The sequence below is a fragment of the Sciurus carolinensis genome, chromosome 14, assembly GCF_902686445.1.
Source record: "Sciurus carolinensis chromosome 14, mSciCar1.2, whole genome shotgun sequence".
NCBI lineage: Eukaryota > Metazoa > Chordata > Mammalia > Rodentia > Sciuridae > Sciurus > Sciurus carolinensis.
Window position 1 is genome coordinate 33346774 of NC_062226.1, and position 10864 is coordinate 33357637.

The 10864-nt window shown below is 50.5% G+C and overlaps 1 long non-coding RNA gene across 1 annotated transcript; it reads left to right on the forward strand.

The window, feature by feature from the left end:
* Window positions 1-4621: 4621 nt before the first annotated feature.
* LOC124964897 (uncharacterized) lies at window positions 4622-9723 on the forward strand. The gene is made up of 4 exons (XR_007105046.1): window positions 4622-5148; window positions 5280-5464; window positions 5699-5863; window positions 6582-9723. It is a non-coding gene; the product is annotated as an uncharacterized LOC124964897 (long non-coding RNA).
* Window positions 9724-10864: the final 1141 nt, after the last annotated feature.

Genomic DNA, 10864 nt, shown 5'->3' on the forward strand with positions numbered 1-10864 from the left:
CCTGGTGCCATCAAGGCACTGGGGAGGCCCCAGTGGGTGAAGAGCTCAGTGCCCTGGGGCCGCTGAAGCCGTTACTCCTTTTTCTCTTGCTGTCCCTTGCAGGTCGGGTCATATGAACTTGTCACCAGAATGGTGTAACTGAGTACAGGCACTTTGGCCACCTCAGAGTTGGTGGCAGTCAGAGGAGTCAGACTAGGCTACCGACCTTCCACAAGGTAGCACTTCCTGTACTTTACATATTTAGTTCTGTCCATCAGAGGTACCATTGGTGCTACCCATTTAACAGACGAGGAAAAGTGAGGCACAGGGATGTTAAGTGACTTAACACTACTTAATGCACCTGATACATTTCACAAACCACTTTACTTAAAGAAAAACAGAGCAAAGAAAACAAGAATTGGGGTCAGGCAGGGGGAGCCAAGGTAGAGACTGATTTTGGAGCCCTGGTGCACTTAAACAGGTCACTTAGCATTTCTGGGTCACACCAGTTATTTTTGAGTAGAGTTCATTTTTACTTTTAAAGAATTGCACAGGTCATTTTCAATGAATGCATTTTGTCATGTAGAGTGTAACAGTGACATTTTTATGTCCTCTGTTGAGAGCCCCTAGGTCAGGCTCACCTTTCATGAGAGCCCAATCCGGGTGCCAGGATATGCAGGCTGGGGGACTGAGGACAGAACCTCACACCTGGAAAAATCCTCCAAATGGGCTCCCAGCGGGGCCACTGAGCTGCTTGAGCTTTCTACTGATGTGCACATGGCTCTTTGCAAGATGAATCATTCATGACCCCTGCTGGGAGCCCCGCGTGGGGGCTCAGGCCTACAACCCCACCACTCAGGAACCTGAGGCAGGAGGCTCCGGAGTGTGAGGCCTGCTTCAGGATGAAAAATAGAAGGGGCTGGGGATGGTACCCGTGGTAGAGAGCTTGCCTAGCCCGCGTGAGGCCCTGGGTTCCGTCTCCAGCAGCGCACGCGCACATGGTACTTGCTCCGTGCTCTCCTAACTGCAGCCTTGCAACTCAAAGTACGGTCGCTGGACGAGCCCCTTTGGCTTCCCCAGGACATTGGTGAGAAGTGCAGGCCCCCAGGCCCCAGGGCATGCGTGCGCACACTGCAGCTTGAGAAGCAGTGCCCTCGCTTATGTGGGCACTCGAATGCAGTTGCCCCTCCACCGAGGGACATGCACATACCCAAGGTCACATGGACAGTGAGGGTGGCACTGAGCCTCCCCCACGTCTCTCTGGTCTCTCTGCAACCCAGTTCATACTCCCTGTAGTTTCACATGCACACTTGGTCAGCTCTCCCATCCATCAGAGGCACCCTTGTTACTACCCATTTTATGGAGGAGGAAAGCAAAGCACAGGGACGGTAAGTGACTCGCCAGAAGATGCCCCACAGACGTGGACCCAGTGTTCCTACGGAATTCCCATTAAGGAATCGTAAGCAGAGTGGACCCGTATTCCTCCTGGTGTAGTGGACCCCTGAGTCATAACATGGCTTTGGGTCCTGCCGACACCACTGAGGGCTGAGAGCAGGTCACCTGGTCCCCGAGGCCTCATTTTCCCATCTGCGAAATGGAGGGACCACAGAGACTGCCACAAGGCGCGGGGCGAAGGGCTGGGGAGCCCTGGAGCAGGGTGGCTTGCACATGTTACTTAGTGGCTTCTTCTCCAGAGACCCTGACAGGGTGGTGGAAGAGGAAGGAGCTTAAAGAACAAGGAAGTTGCAGTAGGTGGAACTTCAGGGTTGCCATGGGAACCAAAGCGCCAAGGCTGATCAAGGCAGGAAATACCATCTGGTTTTAAACACCAAAAAGCCTCGACTCACACTGGACTTATTTCTGTAAACAGCAGAATTAACATCATCCTCCAGCAACCACGTCAACCCAGAGCAATCTGGAGATTATATGTCATTCACCTGATGTCCGTGGTCAGATCTGGACAAAGCCTGTCAGGAACTCCTAATTCATCAGCTGTCGCATCCAGAGAAACGTGGACAAGTCACTCAGTAAATCTGAGCTTAAATGGAAGGAAAATGCCCATCCCCCACCCCTCCTCAGGCTTTTGGAGCACAGAGGGAAGGCTGGAAGTGATGTCCAGGGGCAGCAGTGGGGGGACCTGGGGTCCCAGTCAGCGCCAAAGCTGGAAAATCCATCAGCATCTTATCTTCTTGCGTCTAAGTTATGCGATTTAAAAACTGGCCCAGGATGGGATGGTGCCTGCCCAAGGTCACACAGCAGATCAATGTCAAAGCCGCAGCTTGCACCTAAGTCTGTCTCCTTCCCTCCGTCTGCCAGGCGCATCTTCCTCTGACACTAGCATCGCAGCATCACTTCCCGGGAAACACCAGGCTTGGGATTTCTCTGGCTCCCCATGGGCTCTGCGAGACAGAAGGAGCACATTTCTTGAGTCCTACACCTCCCAGGGATCTGACACAGGGAGGCAGCATTTCTGTGTTGTTTTCTTAGGAGAAACAAGGCTTCTGTCAAACACAGGAGCTAAAAGCAATCGGGAGGAAAACTTTAAAGCAAGAGGTCTGTGTCCTTACATTTTCCAAACCTAGAGGGACATTCCAGTTTCTTTGCAGCCCCACAGCCTAGCAGAGGACTTGTCAGGATGAGAACTTTTATCACACGGGCTACTCAGAATCATTTAAGAAGAGGGCACTGCCAGGAATGTGGGCCCAGGGTGGCAGAGCTGTGCTATGCAGCCTTGCTCGCCCTCTCTGAGCCGGTTTTCTCATATGCACCCTAAGGCATTTTGTGCACCTTTTCGGAGGTTCCTTCTAGCTCTGACATTCTGTGACTTGATAGCCATTTTCTAAGGAAAGCTTGTGGGGTCACCTGGTGCCTTGTTTACTCTTCAGTCAACACAAACTGAGTTAAGAGACTTAAGTCCCAGGTCCTTCAGCTCCCTGGCATTTGAGACCTGGGAGTTTCCTTGGAATGAGGCTTGAAGGGAAATGGCCTCTTGAGGACCAAGGGAAGGGGGCATCTTAGACTGCTTCTGTGGAGCCCCAGATCCCCTAGCTTAAGCTGTCTGTCACCTTTGGCAAGTGATGCCCAAGGGTACGTTCCCTGCTGGGTCTCCTTGGTGTTGCCTGCTCACGCCCTCTGACACCCAGGCTGTGCCCTGAGCACTCCGTCCTGTGCCTGCCACATGGTTTAGGCATCTCCAGCTCCTGGCAGTGGGAAGAGTGTCCGTGGAGCTGGGAGCCCCACCCCAACACCATCCCCAGGAACTCAGGAGAGCCTCCTCCTTGGGTAACGCCCCTCCCCCCATGTCATGGACAGCCAGCCAGGGCCTTTCATGGGAACCGGCGGCTGCATCTCGTGGGGACTCCCACTCACCCTTTGCCCTTGGGCTCGGCGAGGTCCTCCCAGCCCTTTTCCACCTGCTCGGAGCTATGGAAACGACTCCATCGCCGTCTCAGGGGACCCACCCAGAGCCAGGTTGGAGATCCCTGGGGCTGCCAGCGCTGCTAAGCTGTGAGGGAGGCAGGACCCGGAAGGTGCCATCAGCAATTTCTAACCTGGTACCCAGAGCAGGGAAGGACCAAAGAGAAGAGCTAAGTAAGGTCCCCAAGTAAATAACTGTTCTCAGCCTAAGAGCAGGAGCACAGCAACCCTAGCTCTGTGTGTGTGTGCGCGCGTGCCAGGGCCTCTTGCATGCAAGGCAAGTGCTCTACCACTAAGCTACATCCCAGGCCTTCACGCCTGGCTCAGTCCTAGCTGTCTGAGCCCAGAGGATGGTACTTCATCTTTCTGAGCCTCTGAATTTCTCAGTCTTCCCACCTGTAAAATGGGGATAATAAATCCTTTCTTCCCTGCTGGTTGGGAGCACACAGGAAGTGCTTCAAAACTCTGTAGAGGTCACAGAGCACTTCTATTCACACTCTCCAATGGAGGCTTCGGAGCAACAGGTATACCTGGCAAATCCCTGTTCAGGCCAGGGTGAAAGGAAGCTCAAATGGGTGGGACGGCTGGTGAACCGTCACCAATCAACTGCATGTCATCTGAGTCCACAGCTCCTGGGTCTCATCACAAACGTGAAATGAATCACTTTCCCAGCCGTTTAGAAAAATTAGCGGAATGAAAGTGAGCTTGAGGTGTGGCAGCTGCGGGGGACCAGAACGAGAAGTGCTAACTGTCAATGTTTTCCTTGTTTCCTATCCTTACAGTTCCGGAGAGGGACCTCGCTTGGAAACCAGCTCTGTTTCCTGCATCTTCCCTTCATATTCTGTGTCGCTATTTCCAACTGTGGTGATGGTGGTGATGGCAGCAGCTAGTATATTCTCTGGGAAGTTGACATTCCAGAAAACTTAAGTCTTCGTGTGGGACGAATACTAGCGAGGGAAGCCGGCAGTGAGCAGGCCCCTCCCAGGGACAACCTCCGGCATCTGGGCTCAGAGGAAATCCAAGGTCCTCTCTCTGCAGTTATGGGCTGAGAGTGACCATCCAGGAAGCTGATGTGGTCAGTGGGGATGGACTTCTTGACAAGGAAAGCCTGGTGCGGTGGTGCATGTCTGTAATTCCAGTGATTCAGGAGGCTGAGGCAGGAGGATCACAAGTTCAAGGGCAGCTTCAGTAATTTAGCAAGGCCCTAAGCAACTTAGCAAGATCCTGTCTGTAAAATAAAAATAAAAGGTCTGGGTATGTGGCTCAGTGTTTAAGTGCCCTAGGTTCAATCCCTGTTACAAAAAAAAGAAACCCCACAAGTAATAATAATAATAATAAATAATAATAGATCAGGCTACATGAAAGTTCAAGACGTCTTCTTAAATGAAGGCCACAAAGCGAACATTTGCAACATCCAAGTCTGATGGGTTCGTGAGGGATTGTCTCCTGCCACTCGGCTGGATTATACAAGAAATATTTGTGGACCAAGAAGAGGTCTTGGGGAGAGGCTGAGGTGCGACCAGTGGAGAAGCATATGCAGAGATGCTCATGGTGCCCGTGATTCAGAGAAAAGCAACTGACAGCGACAAGTTCATTTTGTCCCCCTGGGTCTCACAGGTGGGAAAGGTGGAGGGTGCTCCGTGCTGGCGAGGATGTGGCTCCTGGGCTGCCCGGCCTCTGGGAAGCAGCCAGCCTATCCCAGTGACTCAGGCACGTCTACCTGCCAGCCAGTCTGGGGCCACATGAGCTCAGGTGGGTTCTTGTCCCTTTCTGCTTCACTCTGTGTCATGGGGGTCTGGTTCCTGCAGGTGGCTTTTCCAGGGCTTCTTGTCAGCTGACTTCTGCTGATAGGTCCTGACTGGCCCCCTTCTCTATTCTTCAAGGGAGAAGTCACTGGCCAAGGGTTGTCTCTCGGCACAGAGCCGTACCAGCTTGGGGTGGGACCCGACACAGAAGGAGTCTGGCACTTGCTGTTCCACTGCCTTGGTGACATCCCTTCCCGAGAGATATCAAGCAGCAGACCGCTGGCAGGCGGGAAGCCAGGGTGTCTCCTGCCACTCAGTGTCAGGTGCGTCTCCTCCAAAGGCCAGTTGTGACTCCACAGATCAGCCATGGGCCCAGCTTCCCTGGGTCACCTCTCCTCATTCTGCCCCTGCAGCAGGGGGCTCTCTCCTGCTGGTGCTAACGTCCAGGCTGCCCCCATGTCCCCAAGTACCATCTCCATCCTTCTGAGCCCTGAGGAACTGGTTCCCACCTCCAAGCCCTCGTGGTAAAACCCCCAGTGGTTCTGTTTTCTGGTTAGATTGATTGCTACCTGGGATCTGGCAGTCCCAGTCCTGGGCACAGGCACTGAGAGAATCTCCTGAGCAAAGATGGACCAGGATCCTGACAGAGTTGTTTGTGAACATGGAGAGCGGCAGCTGGTGGAGCCTCCACTGCTAGAGGAATGAATGTTTTATAAGGTTAGGTAAGTATGTGACATGTGTCAGGCACGCTGGCTGGGGAGAGGATCGGGCACCGGGAGGAGGGCCTGGCAGAAGATGGATGCTGAGAGGGGCGGGTCTCCAGCCAGGAGGGGAGAGCTCAGCCTGGCGGTGAGAGGGAAGGAAGCACAGCTCGGCTGGGAGAGGCCGGGAGGGGAGGCTGCGGGCCAGCAGAGGGACAGCCCAGGGAAGGAGCAGAGGCCAAGACACGCGCTCTGCGGGGAACAGCACGAGGTGGGGTGTGGCTGGGCCCAGGGGCTGTGCTGAAGAAGAGCTGGGGGCTCTCGGCCTCACGAGCCTCATCGAGGATTCTGGACTCTGCCCTGTGGAATCAGAGAAGGCCAGCTGCACTCTCTTAACGCTCTCTTCAGCTTCTCATGGTGCAGATGGGGAAACTGAGGTCCAAATTGGTGCAGGGAACGGACGAGGTCTCACAGCAGCAGTACTGGTCCAGAGCTCGGGTTCCTGGACTCCTGTTTAGGGAAAGCCCTCTTCTTTCCTGTCCTCCCAGCTGAGAACTGTGCTGGCTCTGGGGTCACAGCCCCTGCCCTAGAAGAGTGCCACTCGTGGGAGGGGACAGATGCAGTCAAGTGGACCTGGTGTGTGGTGCAATGGTCTGTGACGTTGGTGACCCTGAAGAACTGTCTCTGAGCATCCCTGCCTTTTAAAAACCCTCTCCCTTGTCTGTGACTTGCTTTCCAGAGAGTATGATGGAGGTGTCCCATACTGCCTTAAGGACACCAACAGCTTTCACCTTTGCCCCCTGGAAACCCTGAGCCACCACATAAAAACTCAGGCTACTCTGCTGACCAAAACAGAGACCATGTACAGAAGTCACATGGAACCTCAGCTGTCCCAGTCTGCCCAGCAGAGCCCAGCCTCCCACTGACCTGCCAACTGAATGGACCCATGTGAGTGACACTGGCAAGACCAGCAGAAGATGGAGAGAGAGGATGTGAGCTGGCAGAGGCAGTTCTGAAGCTCCACAGCCTTGCTGCTGGCCGGACAGGAGGTCTCAGTGCCCTGGAGGGGGATTGCTAAAGGGTGGGGGTCCAGGAGACAGAGGCGTTCCCCTGCGGGGGTGACCGAAGAGGCCTGCACAGGAAAGATGGAATTTAATTTGGGCCCTGAAAAGTAAGTGGACTTCAGAGTTGGAGGGAAGAGCTCTCCAAATGGAGAGTTTTGTGTGTACAGAGCAACATGGAGGTGGGGGTGTGTGGTCCTGCGGGAAATGGAAGTGGCCAGGGCCAAAGCGGAGCCAGTAATCACAATGAGGGATGGCAGTCTTGCTCTCTGCTTGGACAAATCCTCCAAACCACACATATCAGGAGACACTTTCAAAAGAAAGCGAGCCCCGGCAACACTTGTCATGTGAGTTAGGGAGGACCTGAGCCCCAAATGAATGAGACGTCTCCCAAGGTAGCGCACGTTATCACCAGGAATTGAGGGACAAATCAATGCCTAAGCATAGATACAGAACGTTATTTTTTTCATTGATTGTAATATAATTTTTGTGCACATTAAACATGTAGGCTTTTGGCAAGAAATATTTTCCTGAAAAAGGAAGCAAAGAGATTTGGGGAGGTGTGGCAGATCTCCGGGTCCCTTTTGATGGCTGTCAGTCACTGGAAGGGCGGGCCTTTGGGCATCATGGTAGGGACTAAAGGGGAGAAGTCATGGAGGGAAGGTTCCGGATGCTTCCGGGCTCAGGTGAGAATTCCAACTTTGCTCCTTTCTGGTTGCAAAGTACTAAGCACAGGATCCGGCACTTGGTGAAGGTTAGTAGTCTTGTTGCTAAAATTCCTCATGACTGTCCTTCACCCCATATCAAATGAAGAAGCCAGTGTCTGGGGCCACCCAAGGGTCAGCGTGCTGGGAACAGCATGTGGTTCCAGGGTCTTCCTCTGGTTCCGTCTCTCCTTCCTGCACCCACCGCTTCCCTGTCCTCAGGGACACAGGAGAGAAGGTTGAACTCCAGACCCCCATCTGCGTGGTTTCTTAAGTGAATCAACTGGCCTCTTGGAGATGCAAACAGTGTAGAACAGTGTCCCAAGAGCCAGCCAGCAGCAGGGGACCCTGCCAAGACAAATACAAAGAAAACTTGAGGCATCAAGTACCCACTTTCCACAAAGGGAAACAAAACAGAAAGTTAGAAAACCAATAGCTTACTTACCATTGAAGCTGTGATATGGGAAAGATTGGTTGGATCCTTAAGTTCAGTTTGCCACTTTCCCTGGGCTGTCTTGGGCAAATCACTAGACCTCTTTAAAACTCCATTTCCTCTTCTGACCAATGGGCATACTGACACCTCGAAGAATTATTAACGATAATTAGATGATGCATGTGAGGGCAATATGCAGTAGGTTGACACAGAGCTAAGACTGTTAGCCTTGGGGGTGGGGACACAATCCTTTGTGCCTTGCTTGGCAGTGGGAGCCTGCAACTCCCCCCAGATTCTCTAAAAGGGCCCTCATCACACCCCCATGCAAAGATTAGAGGCACCAACATCAAGTATTTTTATTTTGTTTCTATTGTAAGATTAAATGCAATTTCAAAAAACATCAGAGAAGAGAGAAAAAGAAAATTAAGACAGGAAAAGCAATAGTCAGTCATAGACACCCAACATAGTGGGTTGGCTTTTGTTTTGTTTTAATCTTTCTGTTGTTTATTGTTGTTGGAGGTTTTTTCATGAATGGAGTCATCCTCTGGACAGATTTCACAAAATGAAAATATAAATGGGGTAAAAAAATAAAAAACCAAAGGCAGTAACAAAACAGTGACTCAAGAAACATTTTTTTTTTTCATAAAAGGAACATATGTTCATGGTAAAAAAAAAAAAAAAAAAAAAAGTTCAGGTGAGAATATATCTGTCCACCCTTCTCATTGTCCCTCACTCCTGATCCTATTAGCTAGAGTTAACTGCTCTTGTCAGAAACTTATTTTTGGTTGTTTCCACACTGCAAATGATGGTCTCCAGGTTTTTGTTTGTTTGCTTGTTTTTTGGTACCAGGAACTGAACCCAGGGGTGCTTAACCATTGAGCCACATCCCCAGCCCGTTTTTATATTTTATTTAGAGACAGGGTCTCCCTAAGTTGCTTAGGGTCTCTCTGAGTTGCCGAGGCTGGCCTTGAACACGAGAGCCTTCTACCTCAGCCTCCTGAGTCCCTGGGATTATAGGCATGCACCACTGTGTGGCCTCTATTTTTTGAAGAAGAGAGAATTTAGAAAATTCCCAGAGGCATCTAATTTGCTAAAAGATAATGAACATCATAGGAAAGAATTAAGTGCTTTCCTGGATCCTGACAAAATAAAGATATCAATCAAAGAAACTCCCCAAAGGAAGTCCAGATGGCCATGCAACTGAACTTCACCATGCTCGGCGGCCTGTAATGTCCATGCCCTTGAAATACTCGGGAAAACTATCCAGCAGAAAGCAACACCTGATACACAGTCAATCCTTCAGAAAACCGACCCAAGCAGGAGAAAACCCTCCCTAATGGACACAGGAGCAAACTTTCTTGCAGGCTGATTCCTTGGACAGAGCCATGGGGCCACCAGAATTCAGGGGTCTTGTGTAGGGTGGGACAGTGTCAGGATGAGAGTAACGCTCATCACATAAAGCGCATTATCCCAAAACATTTGGTCAGTTATGTTGTCATTCAGATTTTCGAAGCATGTGAAACAAACAGTAGATTGCTATGATTTGAATGATGGTATCCCTCCACGATTCACCTCGAGACCCAGTTGTCATGGCGCAGGGTTAAGAAGTGGAATTTTTGACTGTGTGACTGATCTGATCCTGCAATATGTATAATCAGAAAAGTGAGAGATTACACTCTATGTATGACCTGTCAAAATGTATAAATTTTTTTATTGTTATGTACAACTAATTAAAACAAAATTTTTTAAAAAATTTTTAAAAAGAAGTGGAATTTTTACAAGATTAGGTCATGAGAATCCCACCCTCAGGAGTGGGTTTCCTAACCTTATAAAAATGGTTTGAGAGGTCTCCTGCCCCTCCTGCCATGTGGGGCCACAGAAGGTGCCATCTATGAGGAACTGGCCCCTGCCAGGCACCAAATCTGCTGGTGCGTTGTCTTAGACTTCCCAGCCTTCAGAACTGTGAGCAATTTCTGTTTATAAGTCACCCAGGTTGAAGTATTTAGTTACAGCAGCTCAAATGGACTAAGACAAACATATTGGACTTTACTAAAATGTTCATGAAATTGGAATGAGTGGAATTATAAAAATGGACAAAGAGTAACTAAAATACCACTAAAGTCAGATGCCAGGCTGCATCCTTTCTTATTGAGTATGATATAGAGCAGTTGGGGTGGGGCAGGAGAAATAACTGATTTCATTAGGAAAAAGCAAATTAAAAGACTCACTGTTGTTACTCAGAGAGAGAGTTGGAACAAGATTGGCACGAGAGGAGGCTGCTGCATCCTATCATGGTGTGCTTTGGAAAATCTGGCCATAAATCAGATTCTTAGAAAGCAAATCATATTTGCCCAATAGGAATGGTACTATAATTGCAGCTTGCTCTGCTGGTCAAGGATTCAGCATTAAATTATCCCATGTAACCCCCCACCCCAAGCTGACCACCAGCCACATCAGGAGCCCTCTGTGGCAGACTCTCGCGCTACCCCGTTGCCACCTGGCCCCCAGCACCCCAGGAGGACTCTCGTGCTACCTCCTCTCCCTGTGAACCACACTCAGAGGCCATCCCTGTCCCCAGGTCCCTGGTGGAAACACAGCAGGTGCCCAGGTCGGATGGTCAGAAATTACTTTTTTATTCAACAAACACACAATGCTTGCTTGGTGTGTGGCTGCGTGTCACCTCTGGAGAGGAACCCAGAGTTATAAACAGCTACCAAGGCAAAGCAATGGGATGCCCAAAAGCCATTCTAGAATATGCTGAGATAAAATAAAATGTTGTGTTTTGTTGACTCTAAAACACCTTTGTTTTTTGTATCATGGAAAT